The sequence below is a fragment of the Micromys minutus genome, assembly GCF_963924665.1.
Source record: "Micromys minutus genome assembly, chromosome: 18".
Classification (NCBI taxonomy): domain Eukaryota; kingdom Metazoa; phylum Chordata; class Mammalia; order Rodentia; family Muridae; genus Micromys; species Micromys minutus.
The window spans coordinates 53887589-53911073 of record NC_137953.1 but is presented as its reverse complement, the minus strand read 5'-3'; the positions used below and the strand labels follow the sequence as shown (position 1 = coordinate 53911073).

The 23485-nt window shown below is 37.5% G+C and overlaps 1 protein-coding gene and 1 pseudogene across 3 annotated transcripts in view; one reads left to right on the top strand and one right to left on the bottom strand.

Annotated features, from left to right (window-relative positions):
• The window catches only part of PDGFD (platelet derived growth factor D), a gene marked incomplete at its 5' end in the record, with an annotated part of 205385 nt that overhangs the window by 137419 nt on the left and 44481 nt on the right, over nucleotides 1-23485 (bottom strand). The gene's annotated exons all lie outside the window — the stretch shown is intronic.
• On the top strand, nucleotides 12172-12796 carry LOC308432339 (nucleoplasmin-2-like; annotated as a pseudogene). The gene has a single exon. The product of its transcript is annotated as a nucleoplasmin-2-like (transcript).

The window sequence follows — 23485 nt, the reverse complement described above, 5'->3', positions numbered from 1 at the left end:
CTGCAGAATGTGGCATCCTGTGGAAATACGCCTCACCAGTAGAGACCCTTGTATACACTTTTGCATGTTGAGCTCATAAGCAGCACAGCAAATACCTGGGTCTAATTATTTGATAAGGAAACAACTTTCATAGATTCCAAACCTCTCCTGGGTACTGTATTTTCCACATGGTACTTCTTTCTGTGGTCTTATTAAAAACAGTTTTATGGTATTATTTATTACTTATATAATTCACTCATTTAACTTACATAATTCACTAGGTTTTCATGACATTAATTATTTTATTTTGGTAAAAATTAAGATGACATAAAATTTAGGATTTAAGCCATTTTAGAACACAAAAATGATGATGAATGCATTCATAATATTGAGTGTGAATACCAGAAGAGCTTATCCGCCAACATTTCCACAGATTTTGGAATAAGGGAGAACTACTCATTACAGCAGCTGCTGTGAACACTCACCAGTGCCCCAGTTCCCAGGAGAATGTCTAGTGTGTACTTCCTACAATGTTCCTGAACTCCAAAGGCAAGCAATTCCTGTTTTGCCTTCACAACCTTCCCTCCAACTTGGTTCTTTTTGCTCTCTGTCCTGAGTTCATCTAACCCAAATATTTAGTTTTCAGAAAACAAATGAAGCTTGTGAACCCACATAACCAACATTCATCAATTACTTACAAAATGACACCTTTAAGTTTGAAATTAAATTAGTTTTTGTTAGACTGCAATAAACATAAGGTGACAGCTCAGTACCATAGGATATCTAAGAAAGTACACTCAGTAAATATACATGTTCATTTGCTCGCGTCCTTCTTTCCTTGTAGCACTAACCAACACAGAAGTGGCATTTCACAAAAGATTGCTGTGTCTCTGTAGACACACTTATGTATGTCGCCAAAAAGACAAGACAGAAGAGTTTTCCAGAATACTCCCTAGAGAAAATGAGATACTAGAAAGTCCTTATGAAAGGAGAAAACAAACCATCTTTAATCAGATTAATTACTATTACTCACAGTAGATATGCTAATGACCTTTATGATACAATTATTTAGAGACAAAAGCATAGAATCTGCTATTACTAAAATTTTTATCTATTTTACCTTTCTGACTACCTGCTTTCTTTAACATTAATGAAAAATAATTTTCTAATTTTGGCAATGCATATCTGAAGTAATTTAAAGACTTTTAAGTAATTCTCCTGAGATTCAGCTAACTGAGGTTATTGTCATAAACTTTGAAAGTACTTAACCAACATGCATAAAATTATCGTGCTAAATATGGAACAATGAAAACTCATCAGGGGCATAGAGGAGATTTTTCCCTCAGGCAGATGATCATGAAGACTTTCTTCAAATACACATATTCCAGTACACCACATCATCATCTCTACATGAAGAAAAATGGAAAAAGTGTGAAAGTCTCTTAATGATTCATCAACCCTTCATCTACGATGCTGTTGAAAATGTGGGTATGTGACGATATGCATGTCTGTGTTTGTGTGTGTGTGTGTGTGTGTGTGTGTGTGTGTGTGTGTCTGTGAAAGCCAGAGACAGATAGATGAGAGGAAAAGACTGAGATTGAGTTTCTTTTTATTAGTTGGGGAAATAGAACTAAATCTCTGTGCTATGTACAGACCGGAGGTGCTGTGAGTGGTCTTGAGTCACAGAGTTCCTTTTTATAATTAAATGTACTGCTTTCCAAATAAGTCACATCAAATTTCACTATAATTCAAAAGGAAAAGAGAAGTCAATGACCAGCAAGAAAAACAAAAAAAAAAAACCAACACCAAAAAACAAAAAACCAAAAATGTGCCTATGTAAGTAATTTGTTCAGAGTTTTATAGTTAGTGGTAGTGGTAAGGATTTGGGATCTTCACACTGAACCTGTGGATGCTACCCATATATGCAATAATTTCAATCTTCCACATGATATCAGTAACATAACTAAAATTATATTTATAGTATCCAAAATATTCACTATATACTCAATTTCATGTGTGTGTGTCATAGATAAGTGAAACCTTTATAAACTTCCTAAATTGATTTCAAGAAACTCTCCTAAAACTGTCTGAGGCCATACCATAAGGTGCCATTTGGGAAACACAGTCACTGAGCCTACACAAAAGCCCTCATTGCCCTTAAACCTCTTATTTGGGAGTGGAAAACTTATACACAAACATCCACTTCTTGACTTGGCATACAAGTAATTGGTAAAGTAATACAAAATAATAGCATATAAACTTTGTAGAATGTAATTGTTCTCTTGAGAATACATCTAAAACTTGAATCATTCTAGCCTATTAGTCAAATTACATAAAATGTTGAATGTGAAAAATAGATCTTTTGAAAGGGGCTACCAAAATTACATTTGAAACATTCATTTGCATGCAAGTGTGCACATGTGTTGGTACGTGTGTGTGTGTGTGTGTGTGTGTGTGTGTGTGTGTGCGCTCACTTACGTGTGCATGCATGTATGTTGAGGTACACAGGACATGTCATATATCTGTAGGTCAGAAGACTTGCAGGAATCAATTTAATCTTTTCCCTACATGGATCCTGGTTTCAAGCTATGCTATTAACTTTGGCACCAGTCACCCTCATCTTCTGAGCCACTTCACAGCCCCAAGAAGTCATCTTTATTGTCTAAGTCTTCATTCTGCCTTCTTCTTTAGATTTCACAGAGTAGAAATTGATCAGGCACATCAAGCATAAAGTGGTAAATTTTCTAGGTATTTGACCTGATAAATGTGCTAGGGCAAAATTTTGTTAAAATGTATGAACACTTTGTTTGATTCTAGTATATAATAAATCTCCATAACCAGTAGATGAAGCAGGGCATGATGGTTAATCTTCACTCTCAGCTTCCTGGGTGGGTTTAGTAACCTGGGGTTGTGTCTTTAGGTGTTTGTGACAGTGCCTCCAGAGGACCCGAAGTGCAGAGGAAAGACCCTGAGCTTGAGTGGCAGGAACACTTCCTGACTGTGGATGTAATGTGACAAGCTGTCTCACACCCCTACAGGCATGCCTTCACCACCACAGTGGCTGGACCCTCACACCGTGAACCATGTAATAATCACACATGTTTCTTTTCTCTGATATTTTGTGCCAGAACCAAAGTTACTAATCAAAGTCAAACTAAAAATACATGGGTGTTCCAAACACTCTAAATAGCATTAATAAGAACCTGATTATCTAAAATAATTATTGTAAGAACTTGTTGTCATTAAAAACAAACTCTTGTAATCTGTCAATATGCCAAATTGAAAATATATTTATTGTTGAAATATAACAGTAATATGGCTGCTTTTTTTGCAAAGTGAATTCTGACATTTAAAGATCAATATCTGGCAGGATTTATCTTCCAGAAGTTTGAGTATTCTCATGACAAAAACATAGCCATGAGTTCTCAGGATCAGAACGTTTATACCTGAAGATCTGTATCAAAATATCAAAACAAACTGAAAAATTCTGGAAGAAATATCTCAAGTGTACTGAATTAGACACACAGAGACTACAAACGCTCTGGTACTTCAGTGAGTAAACATGAGCAAATGGTAACATTCTTGCAGAAATCTATGCTGGTTTTAGACTTGCTGATGCAAAATCTAGAGAAGGCAGTGAATCAGCCATTGAGATGACACAAACAGCAGATTGTAGACAATCTCAGAGGAATATTCTATGTATAATACATAAGAGTAGATCTTTCCACAGTTTGGGGATTCAAAAAGAGTTTATTTAGATTTTGTTTGTTTGCTATTACATATATCTCATTCTCAATGTGGTGGATTGATAAAGCTGTCTCCCATAGTCTAGGAATTTGGAGACTTGGGCCCGGTTAGTGACTCTTTGTGGAGGCTTGGGAAGTGACGCCTTGCTGGAGGAAGTATGTCAATATCTGTGGGCTTAGAGAGTATAAAGCCTCACACCATTTCATGTTACCGCTCTGTTTCCTGGTTGGAGTTTGAGATGTGAGTTTTCAGTTATTCCTGCCAGCAGACCTGGTAGCTGTTGTCATGTTTCTCTGTCCTTATGGGAATCAAGTTTATCTCTCTGGAACGATAAGGCCCAAATAAAACTTTTCCTGCTAAAGCTGCTTTTGGTCACAGTATGGAATCACAGTAATAAAGACATCAATTATTATATTCCTATGTGCATATTGAGAGAAGGTTTAATGCTAACTATGTACCCATGGCATTCTTTCAGCCCTTCGTATTTATAAGTTTATTTTCTAAAAACATGAAACTACCTGTAGAACAAGTACTGTCATTTAAATCAGAAAAAATACACTGATGTAACAAACAGGGCATAAATGCGCACATCCCTCATTATCCCAGGTATGTCTACAAAAGTCTAAGATCACACATTCGTTTTGTCACAGACACACCCTATTGTCTGACAGTTTCCCAGTGTTTTCTGTCATCACACATCTGTAAAGACTACAAGTTAATTATCTCATAGAACAGTTGACAATTTGGGTTTGCACACCATTTGGTCAAGGTGTGATTCAGTTTGTGCAAGAAAAGTGTGAAAACACCACGGGCATGAAATGATGGAATCAATCAATAGTGATGAAGAGCACAGTGCCTTTCAGACGTATAACTAATAATGTCATTTTCAGTGTTTTCCTCAGTCAGCATTTGCCATGTTTTCCTTTTTCAAAGTTATTATAACACCATTATAACACGAAATATGCAATGAATGCATATCTTACCATAGGATGTTTTGAGACAATGTAATTATTATTTAAGTTAAATGTGTACTTCTTTCTTTAAAAATGCACTAATATCACTTACCAGAACCAGTTATTATTATGATGATCATAGAGGTTTCCTAATTCTACCAAGTCCTTTTTATTTAAATGATGACGTTTCCCCTGAACCAAGAACTTTTATACTCCGGGCTCATACATTATTCTTCATGACTACAGTGTAACTATGTGCATTACTCTGCCTTCATATTTTTAATATTGCTAGTATCCCAGATTTTGCCAGTGGGAACCCCTTCAACATTGGCACCCTTGAAAATATCATCAGAAATCATTCATACCTTTAGTGTGCCTGGTTCTTAGCTTTTTTAGAGAACAGAGCTGGGAAATGGACACATTTATCTATAATTACTTAGTAGTACTGAAGTTTTGTGTGTTGGAGAAAAATCTACAACCACTACTTTATGAAACCAGCATAATCCCTAACAAAAATCTATGTGGGTTACTATACCCACATATGAATGCAGTTTTTACCTTCCATTAAGGAAAAGATGCCATTTAGATCAAGGACTGAAACCAGATATATTGAAACGAATAGAAGAGAAAGTGGGGAAGAGCCTTGAATACATAGGCAAAGGGGAAAATTTCCTGAACAGAACATCAATGGTTTATGCTCTAATATCAAGAATGGACAAATGGTATCTCAAGAAATTTCAAAGCTTCTGTAGAGCTAAGGACATTGTTAAGAAGACAAAATGGCAGCCTACAGATTGGAAAATATCTTTCCCAATCATACATCTGGTTGAGGACTAATATCCAATATACACAAAGAATTTAAGAAGTTAGACCCAAGAGAAGCAAATTACCCTATTAAAAATGGTATACAGAACTAAACAAAAAATTCTCAACTGAGGAATATTGAATGGCTGAAAAGTACCTAAAGAAATGTTTAAAACCCTTAGTCATCAGGAAAATGCAAATCAAAACAAAGCTGAGATTCCATCTCATACCAGTCAGAATGGTTAAGTGCAAAAACTCAGGTGAGAGCAGATGCTGACAAGGATGTGCAGAAAGAGGAATGCTCCTGTATTGTTGGTGGGATTGCCAGCTGGTACAACCACTCTGGAATCAGTCTGGCAGTTTCTTAGTAAACTGGATAGAGTAATACCTGAGGACCCAGTTATACCACTCCTGGGAATATACCCAAAAGATGCTTCAACATATAACAAAGACACATGCTCCACGATGTTCATAGAAGCCTTGTTTGTAGTAGCTGAAAAGAACCCAGATGTTCTTCAATAGAGGAATGATACAGAAAATGTGGTACATTTACATAATGGAATACTACACAGTTATTAAAAACAATGACTTTATAGAATTCTTAGGCAAATAGATGTATCTAGAAAATATCATCCTGAGTGAGGTAACTGAAGTACAATTGAACAATTATGGTATGCACGCACTGATAAGTGAATAATAGTCCAAAAGCTGGGAATACCCAAGATAACAATCCTCAGACCACATGAAGCTCAAGAAGTTGGAAGACCAAATAGGGTATGCTTCAGACCTTCTTAAAAGTGGAAACAAAATATCCACAGGAGGAAATACAGAGACAAAGTTGTGTGAAGCCGAGACTAAACAAAAGGTCATCCAGAGAGTGTCCACACAGGGTTCTATCCCATATATTGTCACCAATTCTAAACAATATTGTGGATGCCAAAAAGTGCATGTTAACAGGTGCCTGATATAGCTGTCTCTTAAGAGGCTCTGCCAGAGTCTGAGAAATACAGAGTTGGGTGTTCTCAACCAACCATTGTACTGAGAAGAGGTTCCCCAATGGAAAAAGTTAGAAAAAGGACTGAAGGAGCTGAAGGGGTTTACAATCCCACAAGAAGAACAACAATATCAATGAACTAGGCCCTCCAGAGTTCTGAGACTAAACCAGGAACCAAAGAGTACACATGGAGGTACCCATCGCCAAGCAACATATGTAGCAGAGGATGGTTTTATCAGGCATCAATAAGAGGATAGGTCCTTTGTTCTGTGAAGACTCAATACCCCAGCATAGGGGAATGCCAGAGTGGGGAGCTGGAAGGGAGTGGATGTGTGGGGTAACACTTTCATAGAGGCTAGAGAAGGGGTTGGAAAATAGGGATTCCAGAGGGAAAACTGGGCAAGGAGATAACATTTGAAATTTAAGTAAAGAAAATATCAAAACTAGAGGAAAAAGAAACCACAATCAATCAAAATGCAAAGTTGTGAAGTCCAGTCCAGTGGCTATACTTAGAAAATGTTCCCCACCTAAGTCTCAGGTGATACTGGGAAAGAGGAAGTAAGAGGCACTGGTTACAGAGTGTTCTGAGGTTCTAATGATTTAAGGCATACACATAAAGTCCTTCCAACCTGACTTTTCAAATATGAACTGAATACAAACCAGTAAAGATGTGAAAGTAAATGAGGACAGCCCCATGAGGCCTCCAACCTACACAACGAACTAGAGAATACTAAGGAACATTGAGAGGCCAGGAGAGTGTCTCAGATCCTCTGGATCTTGAGTTACTGGTCATTGTGAGCCACATGACATGGGTGCCAGCAACTGAACTCTAGCTCTTTGCAAAAGTAGTAAGCACTCTTTACTGGCCATCTTACTATCCCCAAATTATTATATGTGTCTGTCAGAGAGCAGTCCATGCATTCTCAAAAGTTAATCTTAGCATGTGAATATTACTACATGCATACATAAAACAATGGCAAAGATAAAAATAGCTAAAAACATGATTTCGTGGCACTATAAATATATATTACATATATTTATATAATAGAAATACTATAATATTTCTGAGGAGAATATGTACCTCTAACATGTTTGTTTCTTACATGATTACAAGTATAGCCCACATTCTTTAGTTAAAAGTAAATGATGCTGATATTATTATTGCTAAAACATCTGAATGTATCAATGAAACCCAAATGAGTTATTTAGTAATACTCAAAATCTATGCCAAATATGGGTAAATAAAGTGAAAAGAAGATGGTAACAGCATGCCTTCTGCAGAAACTCCTATAGAGATGATATATTTACGAAAATCGAAGTTAGTTTAGTAACTAGAGTTTCTATTGCTGCACTGAAGCACCTTGGCCAGAAAGAAACATGGGTAGGAAAGATATTATTTGGCTTACATTTCCATATTGCTGTTTATTACAGGATAGAATAAAGATAGGAGACTCAATAATGTCAATAATCTAGAGGCGGGAGATGAGTCAGAGGGCACTGGAGGTGGCGGTGGGGTGCTGCTTACCCTGCTATCTTACAAAAGCCAGGATCACAGGCCCAGGATTTACACCATTCACAATAGGCTGGGCCTTCTTTCCTTCAATCATTAATTTGAAAAACACTTTACAGTCTGATCTAATGAAGGTATTTTCCCAATTAAAGTTCTTTTCTTTCAGATTCATCTTTTATGCTGACATGATATAAGGCTAGCCAGCACATTGAGCCTGCCTGATTCCAAGAAAGGGTTTTCAGAGGATGACTTATTACAAATTTTGTCAAGCACATATGTCCTTTAGTACATGATCATAAATACTATATAACATGATACACAAGAACAAAAGTGGATAGTAACTTCTAAATAATGTTTTAATAATAGCCACAATCCTATTGGTTTCCAGGGGCTAGATTGCAAATTAGAAATCCTCTCATACCAAAAAGATCACAGGTAATTCAGTTACCACACATTCATGACCCATTTTTTTCTATAAAAACAGATTTAAAAATCTATTTTGTTTAAATGCTGAACTGATATTACAATATAATATTGAGCAGAACACAGTGTCTGTATAAGACACATTCTCATTAGTTCTGTTTTTACAAGCTAGTGGGCTTTCAAAACTAATGCAAGTTCTATGCTAAAAAGAGCGTTATGAATACAAATTGTTCACAAATAGAAAAAAGGAAGAGAGAAAGGGAGCAAGGGAAGGAGAGATGACACTGGGAGAAAAGGTAGTTTGAAGTCACAAAAGAAAAATGAAATCCTGTTTATTAAATATCAGAAATGTGAATTATTGTATTGGGACCACACAAAGTTATAAAAAAACGATAAAAACTTGTCTTACAACGTATTATTGTTTAATTAGGAAGCCACGAATTATTCAAGGCAAGATTCAATTCAATTGTTAAATAGGTGGTATGTGCAGTGAAACACTGCAGAAATGACGGGAAGAGTGACCGCTGTGTACTTTGTTCAGAATAAGTACACCAGTATGACTGATATTTCTGCCAATAAATGCAATAATGCCAAGGATTATATTAGAACAAAGAACCAAAGTAACAAATCTTTAATGTATTAAAACCAATTACACTCTAATCTCAGATCAATAGATGATAAATTGCAGAGCTGAGCCTTTTATTTTGTGAGTTGTTCCTTCCCTGGGAGAGAATATAGAAAGAACATGGGCATGAAAGGCCTGCCTTCCACTTTATAACTTACCACAGGAACAACACAACATTGTTACTTTGAAAGAACACATTTTGTCTACCATTCTTCACCCACTCCTCACTGAGCCTTTTCATGTGAGATAATATTATTGAAAAATGGAGAAGAGATAAAAGGGGAAACAGTGTATGGACTTTCAGCAAGCCTCTTATGATGGCTCACATATGTGGAAAGACCTCGGCTTTCCAGATCCCATCCATCCATCCCACAACTGTGATCCCACTATAGGTACACACAAGATTCTGCAATCTTGTATGGTAAAAGCCACATAGAAAGAATCTGGGCAGACAAAGTATTGGGATCAGTATTTGAAATATGATATGGAAGCAGTTAAACATACACATACACACACACACACATACACACACACACACACACACACACAGAGAGAGAGAGAGAGAGAAAGAGAGAGAGAGAGACAGAGAGAGAGAGAGAGAGAGAGAGAGGGAGGGAGGGAGAGATAGAGAGACAAAGAGACAGAGAGACAGAGAGACAGACAGAGTGATAGAGAGATAGAGAGACAAAAAGACAGAGAGACAGAAAGAGAGACAGAGAGACAGACAGAGTGACAGAGAGATAGAGAGCAGTGGGAGCCATTTCAGGTGAGTGAAACAACTTGGTCATAGGGAAAAGCAATTAAAAACTAATGACTTTTGATTCAGCTTCAACCTCCAGCTGAGGGTTGAGCAGATGAATTTTGTAAAGGAAAATATTTTCTAAATCTTCTTCTTCAATCAATACCTAGTATTTTCTCTCCAGGCATCTAAGTGGCATAAATATATTTTCATACTTTCCCTGAAAGTAGAACATATCAGTAATACATTTCATTAGCATGTTAGGTTAAAACAATCAACAATACCTTATTACCATGTTGAATTAAAACATATCAGAGATATCTTATGCTTACGGTGTTAAATCAAAATATCTTCCTAGGCACTCAGAGAGATGGCTCACTGGGTAAAGTACTTGAGAATTTGTCTATACTGGAAGTTTACTTCATTTTATACTGATCATCAACTCTTTGTGCTGGGTAGCTGTGTGCCTCAACTATCTATTCATCTATGGAAGGCCATCTTGGTGGCTTCCACACTTAGTTATGTGTGAAAAAAACCTGCTAAACATTTATGCCAGAGTTTTTGCAAGGACATTAATTTCATTCAACTCCTTTTTCATGATGGACAAAGGGTTTGTGATTTTGCTTCAATCAGTTACTTTAGTAGTAGATCCTTATGTTCAGTATATAAATAACATGTTAGTGGATGTGGAAGAGAAATTGATTTCCATTTATTTATTAACTCTGACAAAGAAATACCCCAAAAAGCACTGTGCATAAGCCGGTATGTGGATAGAGTTGTATTTTCAGGCTCCTGTTGATACTAAAATTCATTGCTAACATTTTTTTATAGAAGCAATGTTGCCTGTTTTATGTGACAGATTGGAAACCCCTGTGAATGCATGTTCAGCTTGTTATTTAATGTTTTGGAAAAAATAAGCCATCAAATGTTATTTTTCTTTCATCAGAAAACCTATAATTCCTATCAAATATCAAATGAACTGAGAACCACAAAGAATATACAGTCCCCATGATCAACTCTTCATCCACACTATAAAGTTTCACTCTCCTTATAGTTATGGCGGTATAAACAATGAAGAACAGTTCAATTTTGCAATTGCAGCAGTGGATAAAAATATTCAGCTACAACAATTTTGCAGAGTAAACCATGTTTAAAAAGACACTGTGAGTAGCCATTTACACAAGTCTCTGCTTCCTATTATAATATTATGCATTTCACTTTCCAGATGAGGACAATTGATATCCAGGTTTGAGCATCAGATTCATAAAATAAGTTCCTAAATTCATTTTCTAATCATTAAAATTAAAGTTGATGGCATTTGAAACAGCCAATTTCATAGAACTTTTATTTCAATAAAAATCTCACAGAACATCTTAAGAGCACTACAGTGAATTTTTAAGGCAAACACACATTAATAATAGATTTAATTCACAAAGTTAAAATTGTATTTGTTATTATTGTTATTGCTACCTTTACTTCTTTTTGCTTATTAGTTTTCATTGTTCATATTTTATTTTTTAATTATACATGTATGTTCATGTATGTATATGTAAGTGCACATCAGTACAAGCACCTGCAGTGACCAAGAGAAAGATCAGATCCCCCAGAGCTAGAGTAACAGGCATTTATGTGCCACTTGAAGTGGATACTGGGAAAGGAATAACATACTTTTGACAGCTGAACAACCTGTCCAGTCCCACTTGCTTATTTTTTAAAGGATTTTTCCTACTTTGCCCAGGCTGGCCCTCAAACTAGCAATCTTCCTATCCTACAGCTATATCCGGCTCATTGGTGACTTCTATTCTGATGAGCTGCGCCTGGAGTTTCAGCTCTGTCCTTGGGTTTCAAAAACTCTTTACTTACAAGCCAATCCAAGACTGGCCTTTACAAATCTCAAAGAAGGCACTTGAACAGCCTAGTGTGAGAAGCTGAGCCTTAGATGAAGCCCTGAAGCCAGACTGAGGACCTGCAGCAGAGGTGCAACTCATGACTGGCAACACTGTAAGCTTCAGCAGGGGGATAAGTAGGACTTGTATCCAACTGGGCATACATCCTGGTGTCCCCTCTCTCTCCATTCTGGGGATCTCAGCAAGCTTCCAAACTTGGGCTAGAGAAAACCACCATTCTTTGCACTGCTGTGTTGAGTATACCTGCCTCAGGGCTGGGGATGCTCTCATCAGTTGAGGAGTGGGGGTTGGAAACTTGGCTTCTAGTTTTGAATGGCTGTTGGCTATAGCCAACAATTCTCAGGACTCAAGGTTGCTTTCCTTATGGAAGGGTGTGAGCTAGCCTTTGCTTTACTCAGAAAACAGTGATAACAGATGAGCTCTAAGCTTGCCTCACCACAGATATAATTCTTCCCCGCAACACCACCACCAAGTCACCCAGGAAGTCAACATGAGTCACCACAACACCAGCAGCTTGACTGAAACCACAGCAAAGAACAGGCTCCGTGGCAGTGAGTTCAATCAGGAATATCAGACTTGCACCTTCAGAGCCTAAGGTGGGAGGAAGTACAGCTGTAAACTCTTGCTCAGCAAGATATGCCTGGGGCAGAAAGCCAAACAGGAAGTGAATCGTGTGGAAATCCTCCCCCAGGAAGAAAGAAGATCAGCAATCACTGTTGCCACACTGAAGGCCTCTGTCCTGCCTATGGTCATAGTGCCAGGTACGAAGCTTTCTCCTCCAGTAACTTTTCATCTCAGGGCTGGCTCAGGACCTGTGTTCCTCAGTGGACAGAAATGTTACGAGACTTCAGACCAGGCCTGGGAAGATAATAAGGAAGAGGAGGAAGAGGAGGATGATGAAATGAAGATGCAGATACAGATGTATCACTAGAGGTAATACCTGTCAAACAAGTGAAAAGAGCAGCTCCCCCAGAAGCAGATGAACATACCTAAGAGAAAGAGGGTGGAAAAAACGGGAGGAGGAAGTGGTAGTGAGGCCCAGCCCTCAGGACAAGAGCCCATTGAAGAAGGGAAAATCTACACCCAAACTTAAGAAGTTGCCATCCAAGAAATGAGCTCATCTTAGCATCTTCTGTGTTTAAGGCAGGATGTCTACCAGCTGTGTTCTGGTGCAGTTATCCAGCCCCTCCATCCTAGTCTAAATGTAATAAGTCTAATGCTGTAGGAGCCATACAGGAGCCCTTCAACCCAGTCCTCCAGTTTCTGAATGGTCTTGGAGAACCCCCAGCAAACTCATACAGGGCCACAATAAAATTTGCATGATCAGGAAAAAAAAAAAAAAAACAAGTCTCAAAGAAGAGTCCTAAATAGATTTGCTTTTCACTTTCATACTGTAGATTACAGTTATGGCATTTTTTTTGCAGTTACTAAAATTTCTAATGACCTTCACACAAAATTTGCATACTAAGATTTATTTCATTGTTCATTTTACAGGCCACTACAAAGAAGAAGTGCTTTATTTTCACCACTGCATCTCACTAACATACATACTTTTTAAAGAATATTTTCTCTTTGGCTGTTACTAACTAGGAAAAAAATTCAAAATACCAAGTTTATTACAGAAATGTATAATAATATATGTACTACAATAATCTTTAAGCTCCTCATCAGTCATAACACTATTCCTCCAACTGCTCTAATTCATATTTCATAATAGTTTCATGTCATTTCATATTACAGGCTAACCCAAGTCTTTTCCAAAACCTTTGAGAATCGAACAAGTTAATTATAAAAGTTAAATGATAACTGAAGCTGGTCATTCTAACCATCTGAAAGAATTAGAAACAACATTAGATGGTAGTTGCAAATAAACCATCTGATCTAGCTCATGGTGGGAGACAAGATGCTACACAGGAAAAATGTTCATATCAAGGTAAAATCAACTATATGGTTTTTATGAGACAAAAATATGTTAAAAAATGTGATGTGAATAAGCCCAGGACATAATAAAACATGACATTATCTGTTGTTTTTCTAAACTTTGATCAGGTTCACTTTATTGCTTGTGTTGGGAACATTGGGCTTCCTGGTAACTCAAGTTAAAATTTTCAAGAACTAATTAACAGAAAATATAATTGTAGTCTAAGGCTTTCAAACAACAACAAACCAAACAAAATATGGCATTATTCCAAAGAGAAAATATTGAGTTTATTAGTACATGCATATAAGCACTATTGACAGAGTTCCCTGACTGTAGCAAAATACTAGAGACAATCAATTCAAAAAACAGAAAGATTAACTGGCAAACCACTTTGAAGACTTTAGTCCACAGTTGGTTGTCCTGTAGCAAGGCAGTGTCTTTTAGCAGAAACACAAATTGCTCACATTATATTGGTTAAAAGAGACAAAGGAGTGTCTGATACCCTTTAGTCTTCTTTGATTATGCATATCATAATATTATCTAATCTTTCCTGATACACTTAAAGGTCTATCACATATTAACAGGACCAAAGGAGACATCCCAGGTATAAACTTAACACAACATATTTAAGACCTAAATGACCTAGCATGGAAGCTCACACTTGGAAGCAAGTATCCTAACTTTCCTGTTTACAAGTACTGTGCTATTGACAGAAATTAGCACATCAATGTTGAAAATAATTAATGACTAGTGTAAAATAATCTATTCTCTTATGAAAAAGTTTTCCTGATAAAATACAAAATACCCAGTTACAATGAATTTCAGAGAATGAACAACACAGAAATTTACTGTCCATTCTGAAGGGGCCACAGCAGTTCAAATACCACACACAGATCATAAACTCAGCATGCAAGTGAAAATTTATTGACTCTTTAAGCCAAAGAATTCTTGAGATGATAGCTGATCGGGCATTGATCTGAAATGAGAAAAATGAATGCACAAGAGTATTCATGCAGCCATTCTGTTTTTAGGTCTTGTGGTTTTGACTGTCCCCAGCGTTGAATCATGTAAGGTAACACTGCTAACCGCATCCTCTCTTCCTTGAAATGCAAAGATGGGAAGCTGAAAGAAGGGGCATAAATTTAATTTTTCCTTTTCTCTGCACATATAGCTATGGTTCTCACTGAAATGATCTGGAACATAAAGATGGAGATATATAAACTTGTGGTCATTTTTTTTAATGAAATTTTAGCATGTGTGAACTTTCCTTCCATGGAAGCTGTAGAAAAAAAAAAAACATTTGTTGAAAAAATGCAACTAATTGAAGAACTAGAAGAAAGCTAGTATTTCTGGAAAGACAAACAGTGATTTGGTGGAGGCACACACCCTTAAATATCATTACCTCTGAGGCAAGAGGAGGAAACCTTTGTGCGTTCAAGGACAGCATCATCTACACAGTAAGTTCCAGAACCAGAACTATACAGAGAAACCCTGTTTTAAAATACACACACCCTTTTAAAAATCTAAGCAATAAAAAACAAACAAAGAAAAAACCACATGCCCTACCTCACTAATATTTGCCTATCATGGGAAAAAAAAAGAGAGAGAGAAGGATAAATTCTTTCTCTCTGACTGGCCCAAGGCTAAGAGCTATACTTGATCTGTACTGCCTGGAACATGCTGCTACTCACCCCTTAGGTCCTCAAGGTGAACAAATGTGGCAGAAGGCAATGCCTGAGGATGCACTTTCTCTAATATCTCTGCAACAGATATGGAACTTTGCCAGCAATGGTTCTTTCCAAAGCTACTCACAGGCTACAGACCCATTGTAGAGGTCCTAAAGCACTCCCCAGGGCTCTAAGCCAGCAAAAACTGAATTCACCCAGCAGGGTAGCTGATTCCTTTGGGTGAAAGGAGACAGGTACTATAAATTAATCTCTCCCAGCTTTGGGCCCAGGCTTATGAATGTGTAAAAATAGGAAAGATCTCATTTTACAAATATCCTTTCAGTTGAAAATATTTAAAATTTTAAATAATATTGAGAATTAATTTATTCTTTGTTAAATAATTTAATGCTTAAAAATGCAGGCAGTTGGCTGTGAAATACATTCTTATATTTTTATGAGATAGAAATAAGAAAGTTCATAGGCTAAGAGCACCAACTACATGGAGGGAAGCTGACTGAGTGACAGGCATTCATCACTACAGCAGAAGACTGATATCTGCACTCTGCTGGTCTAGAAAGACTGATAATCTGTCTCTAATGAATCAGTTTCACAGCTTGCTAAAGGTTCACTGGCAATGCTCTTCCAGGAGAAAAAAGCTAAAACACCGAGAGCTTCCACTAACGATACAACAAATAATTATATGTCTATTATATAAGCAATGACTCCATCTTGACTTATTCTGAAATCAATACCATATTGAGAAGATGACCTAATAACCAGGGATTTGTGAGTGTAACACACCATGGGAATTGAATAAGCAACTCATATCTGTGAGGGTGGAGATGAATCTTGGTGACAAAAAGAAGTTCATATCATATAGTGTCTAACAATATAACAAATTGATACAAGCAAATCTTACATCTACCTTTCCCCATACTTTCTTTATACATACAATCATTATGTAGCAATATTATGTAATATCAGTCCCATAAAATAAAGATGATTTTTTCCAAAGATAAAGAAGAAATTGAAGTGTAGAAAAGAGGTCCATTTTCACATGCTAAGGATCAAGTCAAGATTCAGTGATCTAGGTGAAGTCCTAAGATCACACAGCCCTTACACAATTTAGAATTATAGATATCTGACAAGATAGTGCTTTCTCTAGTGGCTATCTGTGGGCTCTCCCTGGGTTCAACATCTTTTCCATTTTTACATTGTCCCATAATTATCATTGATTACAATGTAGATTGTCCTGAAGCTGTTGGTATTAATGTTAATTTCCCCCCAAGAAGGGCTGCTTAGTCAGAAGACAGAGGAGGAAGATCTTGCTAACATGGAGCTTCCCAAGGACCAGTTGGACCCAGGTGGGATTGATTGGGGTTAAAAGCTATGGACATTAAGAATTGTACAGGCATAAAATATCATATAGAAGGGCAGTTTGTATCTTAGTCTATTTGATGCAATCTTGTTGTGTAGAGGGTTTGTGGATTGAAAGTTGAATATATAAATCTGTGAGAAAAACTATCAGGCTGTAGAGTTGTATTTGTGAGATTTTGGGGTACAGAAACACCCTGGGACAGAGGCAGAGAACAGATGGTAGTAAACCGCCAAGGGAAGGGAGTTGCACAGACAAGTTGGACCTTGGTAGCTCAGACCTGGCACCAGAGGTGCTTGCAGCTTTGTATAAGGGTCGGGCCTAAAGAGTGAGACCTTAGGGCTGGAAAAGAGATAATCATTTTTTATTTTTTAATATTTACTGCAACAGTCCTTCTGTTACAGTTAGCTTTGTCAGGTTTGTGTGGGCAAAAAATGCATTGGGACCATATTTTCCCCACATTAGACTCTCTTACTCTACCTCCTACTTCCATTTATTATTTGTGCAGGTACCACTGATGAATGTTCATGATCCGCACAGGCAGGATTTGCAGAAAAGTCAACATTTCGTAGGACTCCTCTCCATTCTCCAGTCTTTCAATTTTCTCTTCAGCTCTGCTTCCTACTCCTGAGATTGGGAGGTTGCTATAAACGGCCCATTTAAGTTGAACACTCCATAGTCACCCTTGGCCCTTGATCGAGCTATAAGCCTTTCTATATAACTGTCCTCTACCAAAGAACCTTGACATTTTAGGGGAGAGGACAGAAATGTTTCTTTTTTCACTAATCAGAACACTTAAGAATCTACCCAAAGCCTCCACAGTGTCCCATGTACCTAGATACAAAAATAGCAAAATAGATACAGAGTTAGTGGCTTGAATAGGAATGTCCCCCAGAGACTTATCTATTTAAATGCTTAGTCATCAGGGAATGTCACTACTTCAGAGGGATTAAAAAATGTGGCTTTGTAGGGAGAAGTGTCTCAGTGGGGGTGGGCTTTGAAGTTTTAAAAGTCTAGACCAGGGCCAGCGGCTCTCTTTTCTTGCTGCCTGCTGGTCTGCATGTAGAGTTCTCAGATCCTTCTCCAGCACAATATCTTCCTGCTTGTTGACATGATCCCAACCATGATAAGAAACTCAACCTCTGAAAAGGTGAGCAAGCACCAATTAAATATTTTCTTATAGAAGAGTTGCCATGGTCATGGTGTCTCTCCACAGCAATAGGACACTGATTAAGACAATAAAATTAATTTGAATAGTATTCTGAGCAACAGTGGCTCTTCTTATAAATTAGAAATATCTCAGCCAAAAACATGTTTTTTACAATTAAACATTTCTCTGGTGGGAGAAATGTCCTAAATTTTAGCTTCTTTCAAGAAATTGCTGCCTATGATATAGTACTGGGTCAATGGCACATGGATAGGAAATTATAATTTTGAGAAATATCTTTTTTACAAAATACATATTGGTGATGTTGACTTTTGTGACTTTTTAAAATCTGTGTGCAGAGTTACAAGAAAATTATGTTAGTACAGAAAGTGGGAAAATAAAATAGTCACCTTGAGTCTTTAAAACATTGTTTTATCATCTTACTTTCTGTTACTTTTATGATTGACTCAAGCAAAGAGTGAGTTCCTCTACAAGTGGGCTAATAATGTGACCAGCACTTTCCTCTGAAATTAAACAAAACTTTCATAAGAGCAAACTTCATAGACTCAAAAAATTATAAAAGAGATGCGTTCAAGTTTTGTAATTTTTCTGCCCTGTGCTCCCTGAGGCATTGTGGCATATAATTATTTGGCTTTTGAGACTGCAAAGTCTCAAGTGCTTGTAAAATTTACAGTAGTCATTCTGAAAGCATTTGACTTCACAGAGAGTACTGTATATCGATCCCCTTATAATGTAAAGATAAAAAGAAACAAAAAAGCGTACATTTTGTTAATAAAATTTTAGTAGCATGATGCAGAAGAGCAATGGAAGATTTGAGGCCTGTTGTGGAAGCATTGGCATGATACAGTAACAACCTCAAAAATCTGATCTCCTCTGGAGAAAGATGGCAGGCACATTTACTTGAATTAGGGGTTTATTTAAAATTTACTTATTATTTTAGTGTATGAGTGTTTGCATGTATATAGATAGAGCATGTGCTTCTGGTGTTCATGGATGTCAGAATGGGGCATAGGACACCCTGGGTTAAATTTGGCATAAGTGTGAGCCACCATGTGGGTGCTGGAAATGGAACACAGGTCTTCTGTACCATTAAGTGCCTTAACCGTTAAGCCAATTCTTCCAATCTTCATTAGTTGTTTCTGTTTTTAAACTGAGGGTTTGGATGTTAAATGGTTCTTCTGGAGCTACCCCATAACTATACAGAAATCTGCAAAGAACTCAGATTTATTTCATCTTCATCTTTCCTCTTCTTAGATTGATCTTACATATCAAGTGTATCTGAATGGTCATCTATAGCATGGTAGAATGACCTCATTCCTGGTCATCTTTTTTACTTTGTCTCTTTTCTTTTCAAATATGTCAAGCCATTTAATGTTCCCAACCTCTCTCGTAGAGGGTACCCAGGCATAGGTGGGACAAAGCTGTTTCCCCAGAAGTGCTGACACATATGAAAACACAATTGACACCACCATGGTCAAATTCTTGGCCCATGAGTAACCCGCTCAAAGCCCTCAGGACACAAGAATCAATGAGCAGTCTGGGACAGAATTCTTCAAGTTTAAGCCTGAAAGCAGAGCTGAACCTGAGCCAGAACTCTCTGTACACAGACCATGCTGGAAAAACGTTGGTCCCCAAGGAGTGTTGACACAACTGAGAACTGAGGTAAGGCCACCACTTTTTCTCAGAAGGACTACCTAGAGACTTCAGGACACAGGAATTGAGAAGCAGTTTGGGACAGGATCCTTCCAGGTCTGTCTGTGCCCTGTGCTGACCCTGTGCCACAGAACTCTGTAGACCCTAGTAGGAAAGAACTGGTCCCACAGTAGTGGAAACAAAAAGCTTACAGAAGGGTCAAGCCACTGTTAGAATCAACAAGACAAGCTAAAACCAGAGATAAGCAGATGGCAAGAAGAAAGCTTAAGAACCTAAGCAACAGAACCAAAGCCACTTGGTATCATCAGAACCCTGTTCCCACACCACAGCAAGCCTTGAAATTCCAACACACTGGAAAAGCAAGATTCTGATTTAAAATGACAACTCAAGATGATGTTAGAGGACTTTAAGAAGGTCATAAATAACTCCCTTAAAGAAATATAGGAAAACTTAGGTAAACAGGCAGAAGACATTAAAGAGGAAACACAAAAATCAACCAAACAGATAAAGAAATTGAACAAAACCATTCAGGATCTAAAAAGTGGAAATAGAAATAATGAAGAAATAACAAAGGGAGACAACCTTGGAGATAGAAAACCTAGGAAAGGTATCAGGAGTCATAGATACAGCCTTACCAACAGAATACAGGAAAATACAAGAGATAAAGGGGAGAATCTCAGGGACAGATGATAACATAGAAAACACTGACACAAGAGTCAAAGAAAATAAAAAATGCAAAAAGCTCCTAACTCAAAGCATACAGAAAATCCAGACACAATGAGATCAAATATGAGGATAATAAGTATAGAAAAAGTGAAGATTCCCAACTTAAAGGGCCAGAAAATACCTTCAACAAAATTATAGAAAAACCCTTCCCTAACCTAATGAAAGAGATGCCCCATGAAGATACAAGAAGCCTACAGAGATAACAGGGGGTGTATGAATGTAATTCTAGTAGACTCCTAGCAGTGTGGGATAATGATCTTGACTTGGCTACAGCAAGTGGGAGGACTCCCAATGGAGGAATAAGGACAACAACCCACACAAAACAAGACCCCAAGACCCAAATGTGTCTTGTTTACAAGATGTGCTGCAACAAAGACAGATCAGAGACTGAGGGAATGGTGAACCAATGGCTGCCACTAATTGAGATTCATTTCATGGGCATGAACCAATCCTTGATACTAATAATGATTTGCTGTTATGATTGTAGATAGGAACCAAGCAAAACTGTCTTCTGAGAAGTTCCTCCCAGCTTCCAATGGAAAGAGATGTAGAGATGCCAGGTATGAGATGGAGTTTAGGAAGTCTTATCAAATAGTTGTGAGGATTGTGGTACCCAAAAATGACAGGGAATCCAAAGAAAGACCTAGAGGGTCAGCTGACCTGGACCCTTGGGAGCCTCACAGAGACTGAATCACCAAGCAAAGAGTGAGCACAGGCTGGACATAGCCCCACTGCATACATAGTAGATGTGCAGCTTGGTCTTCTTGCAGGTTCCCCAGCAACAGAAGTGGGGGTTGTCCATGAACATATGCCTGCCTGTAATGGACCACCTTGTGTGGCATGATGGGAGAGGCTGAACCTAGTGCCACAGCAACTTGATGTGGGTGGGGTGGGGGAGATGACACCCTGTGGGGAGTTTTCTCCTTCTCAAAAGAGAAGAGAAACTTAGAATGGGGAAAGACTTGCCTGAGGAAGTACTGAGTTGATATTGGGTTGTAAAGTGAATAAATAAATAAATAAATAAGCAAATAAATAAATAAATAAATACAAAAAAACAAAGTGAATAAATAGGTTCATTAAAACAAAACAAAAAGCAATAATTTTAATTTTATTCTCCTCCCACTGTTGTTCAACTTCTTGACGTGGGGAACAGCCACCTGTCTACAACATTTTCCACTTCACCAGACTCTTGTTTAACTCCACCACATGTAAACTCCTTTCATCCAAAATGCATTGGTAAATCTAGGTTTATATGCTCTAGTTGCTAATTTACTACCCTTTTCTTCTGCAATGAAACATTTCCTTCTATCAGGTTAGCATCTCTTCCTTGGTAACTGTCAGCAAAGGCTCCCTGGCCTCCCATGCATACTTCCAGTAGCGATTCAAATGTGTGAATAAAAGGATTTTAGGGGACGATTTCTCACCCATTCTTCACCTGTGAATAATCACCTAGGCTTTTTTTTTATGAAACAATATGACATTCACATTTCAAAATTTAATGAAAGTAAAAAACTTATGTCTAAACACCTACTTGAAATGCCTGCATTGCAAAGGTCTGCATTATAAAAGTAAACTCTTTGTCAACTCCGGAAAGGGTTACTTCACTCTTTTTTGCAAACAGGATTGTTGTCAGCCAAGCTGCAAGTATGAGTTACTTTCTACTGCTGTGAATTAAAATATCACCATTAAAAGTAACTTCAGAAATAAAGGGTTTATCTCAGTTAGCCAATGATAATGGAGGGCTAAGATCCACAATGAAAGGAAGGTAAGGCTTCAGGGACAAGGAACTGCTGACCACATTTTATCCACTCACAGGAATCTGAGAGAGTAAGCAGGATGTAGAATAAGGCTATAACTCCCAAAGCCGACCCACCAGCAAAACACTTGCTCCTATAAGGCTGCCATTCCTAATGGAACTACAACATCCCTAACCAACAGCCACTGGGTTCAAGTGTTCAAATGCATGAATCTACCGTGGGATATTTTTTATTCAGACTTGTGCACTATTGAAAACACAAACTTTTGAGACTTTTCTCCAGCCAGTGTTTTCTAAACCTTTACCAAGTTACACACTTTCTATGAGCCACTAACTTCTTCATCTACATATCTATTAACACACACACACACACACAGAGAGAGAGAGAGAGAGAGAGAGAGAGAGAATTGTATGTTCATGTGCACACATTCATACACTCACATGCATATACACATTTGCACATACACAAATTATTTATAATTTTTCATCTCTCTTTCAATGATAGCGACAAACTTTGCCAGATTTTTTTTCTTATATGAGCAAATAGCCCCACCCACATCTTACCCATCAAATCAAGAGTATCCACTAATATTCTTTCAATACACATCAGGTCTTGACACTGTTTCTAAAAGCTCTTTTAAATTTATTTCAACTAGGTTGAAAAATAAAATTTTCTAAGTAGACACTACAAATTTGCATGATGTTGTAGCTTTTCTTAAATTTACAACCCTTCTTCCAGGCAGCCAAAATGTACATAAAATATAATGGGCAGTTCCCAGCTTCTGCTATTTGTTCTCTGCCTTCCCTTCCATTGTGGTCTCTGATCCATCTGCTGCCAAACTGGTCTTTTTCTGCTCTCCCAGGTTAGCATCAGTCTGCTCATTCTTGTTACTTTAGGTTTCTGTTTGGAAATCTGCCTCTCCTTCTAGCCTCACTAATGCCTAGACTCCTAGGCTCATTCACCTTTATACTCTTAACCCAGTCACTTCTGTCCACTGATGTTTCCTATGATGATTGGAACTGTGTTCATTCAGACAACTTCTTTGACTACTGATGAGACCTCAGTGGAATCCTCAGTGTTTTTCTTACCACCAGCTAATTTTCAATTTAGTCCTGCTTCACTCTTCTGTTTTGTTCTACTAAACTAAAAGCCTTTGGCAATAGTCTTTATTTTTTCAATATTTCATATTCAGCCATAGGCACAGTACAACTAATATATACCCCAAAGTTATATATGAAACAATAAATAAAATGGATATGATGGTTTAAAAATACTCCTGCTAAAGTAAGTTGTAACCTGGGATCTATAGGGGCAATTTGTGAGTTTCTGTCTTCAGCCAGATTCAGATTCTTATAGTCCTGCCTAATAGTTCCATTGTAACATCTGACTTTGTCCAAACATCCTCTGATAATTTTGGGAACAAGAATGAAAACGAGAAGGAGGAGGAAAGGAAGAAAGTAACAGATTTAATTTCTGAAGTTAAAGAACGGCAGATATGTAAGAAATATCCTCTTCATTTTTCCTTAAGATTCTCTCT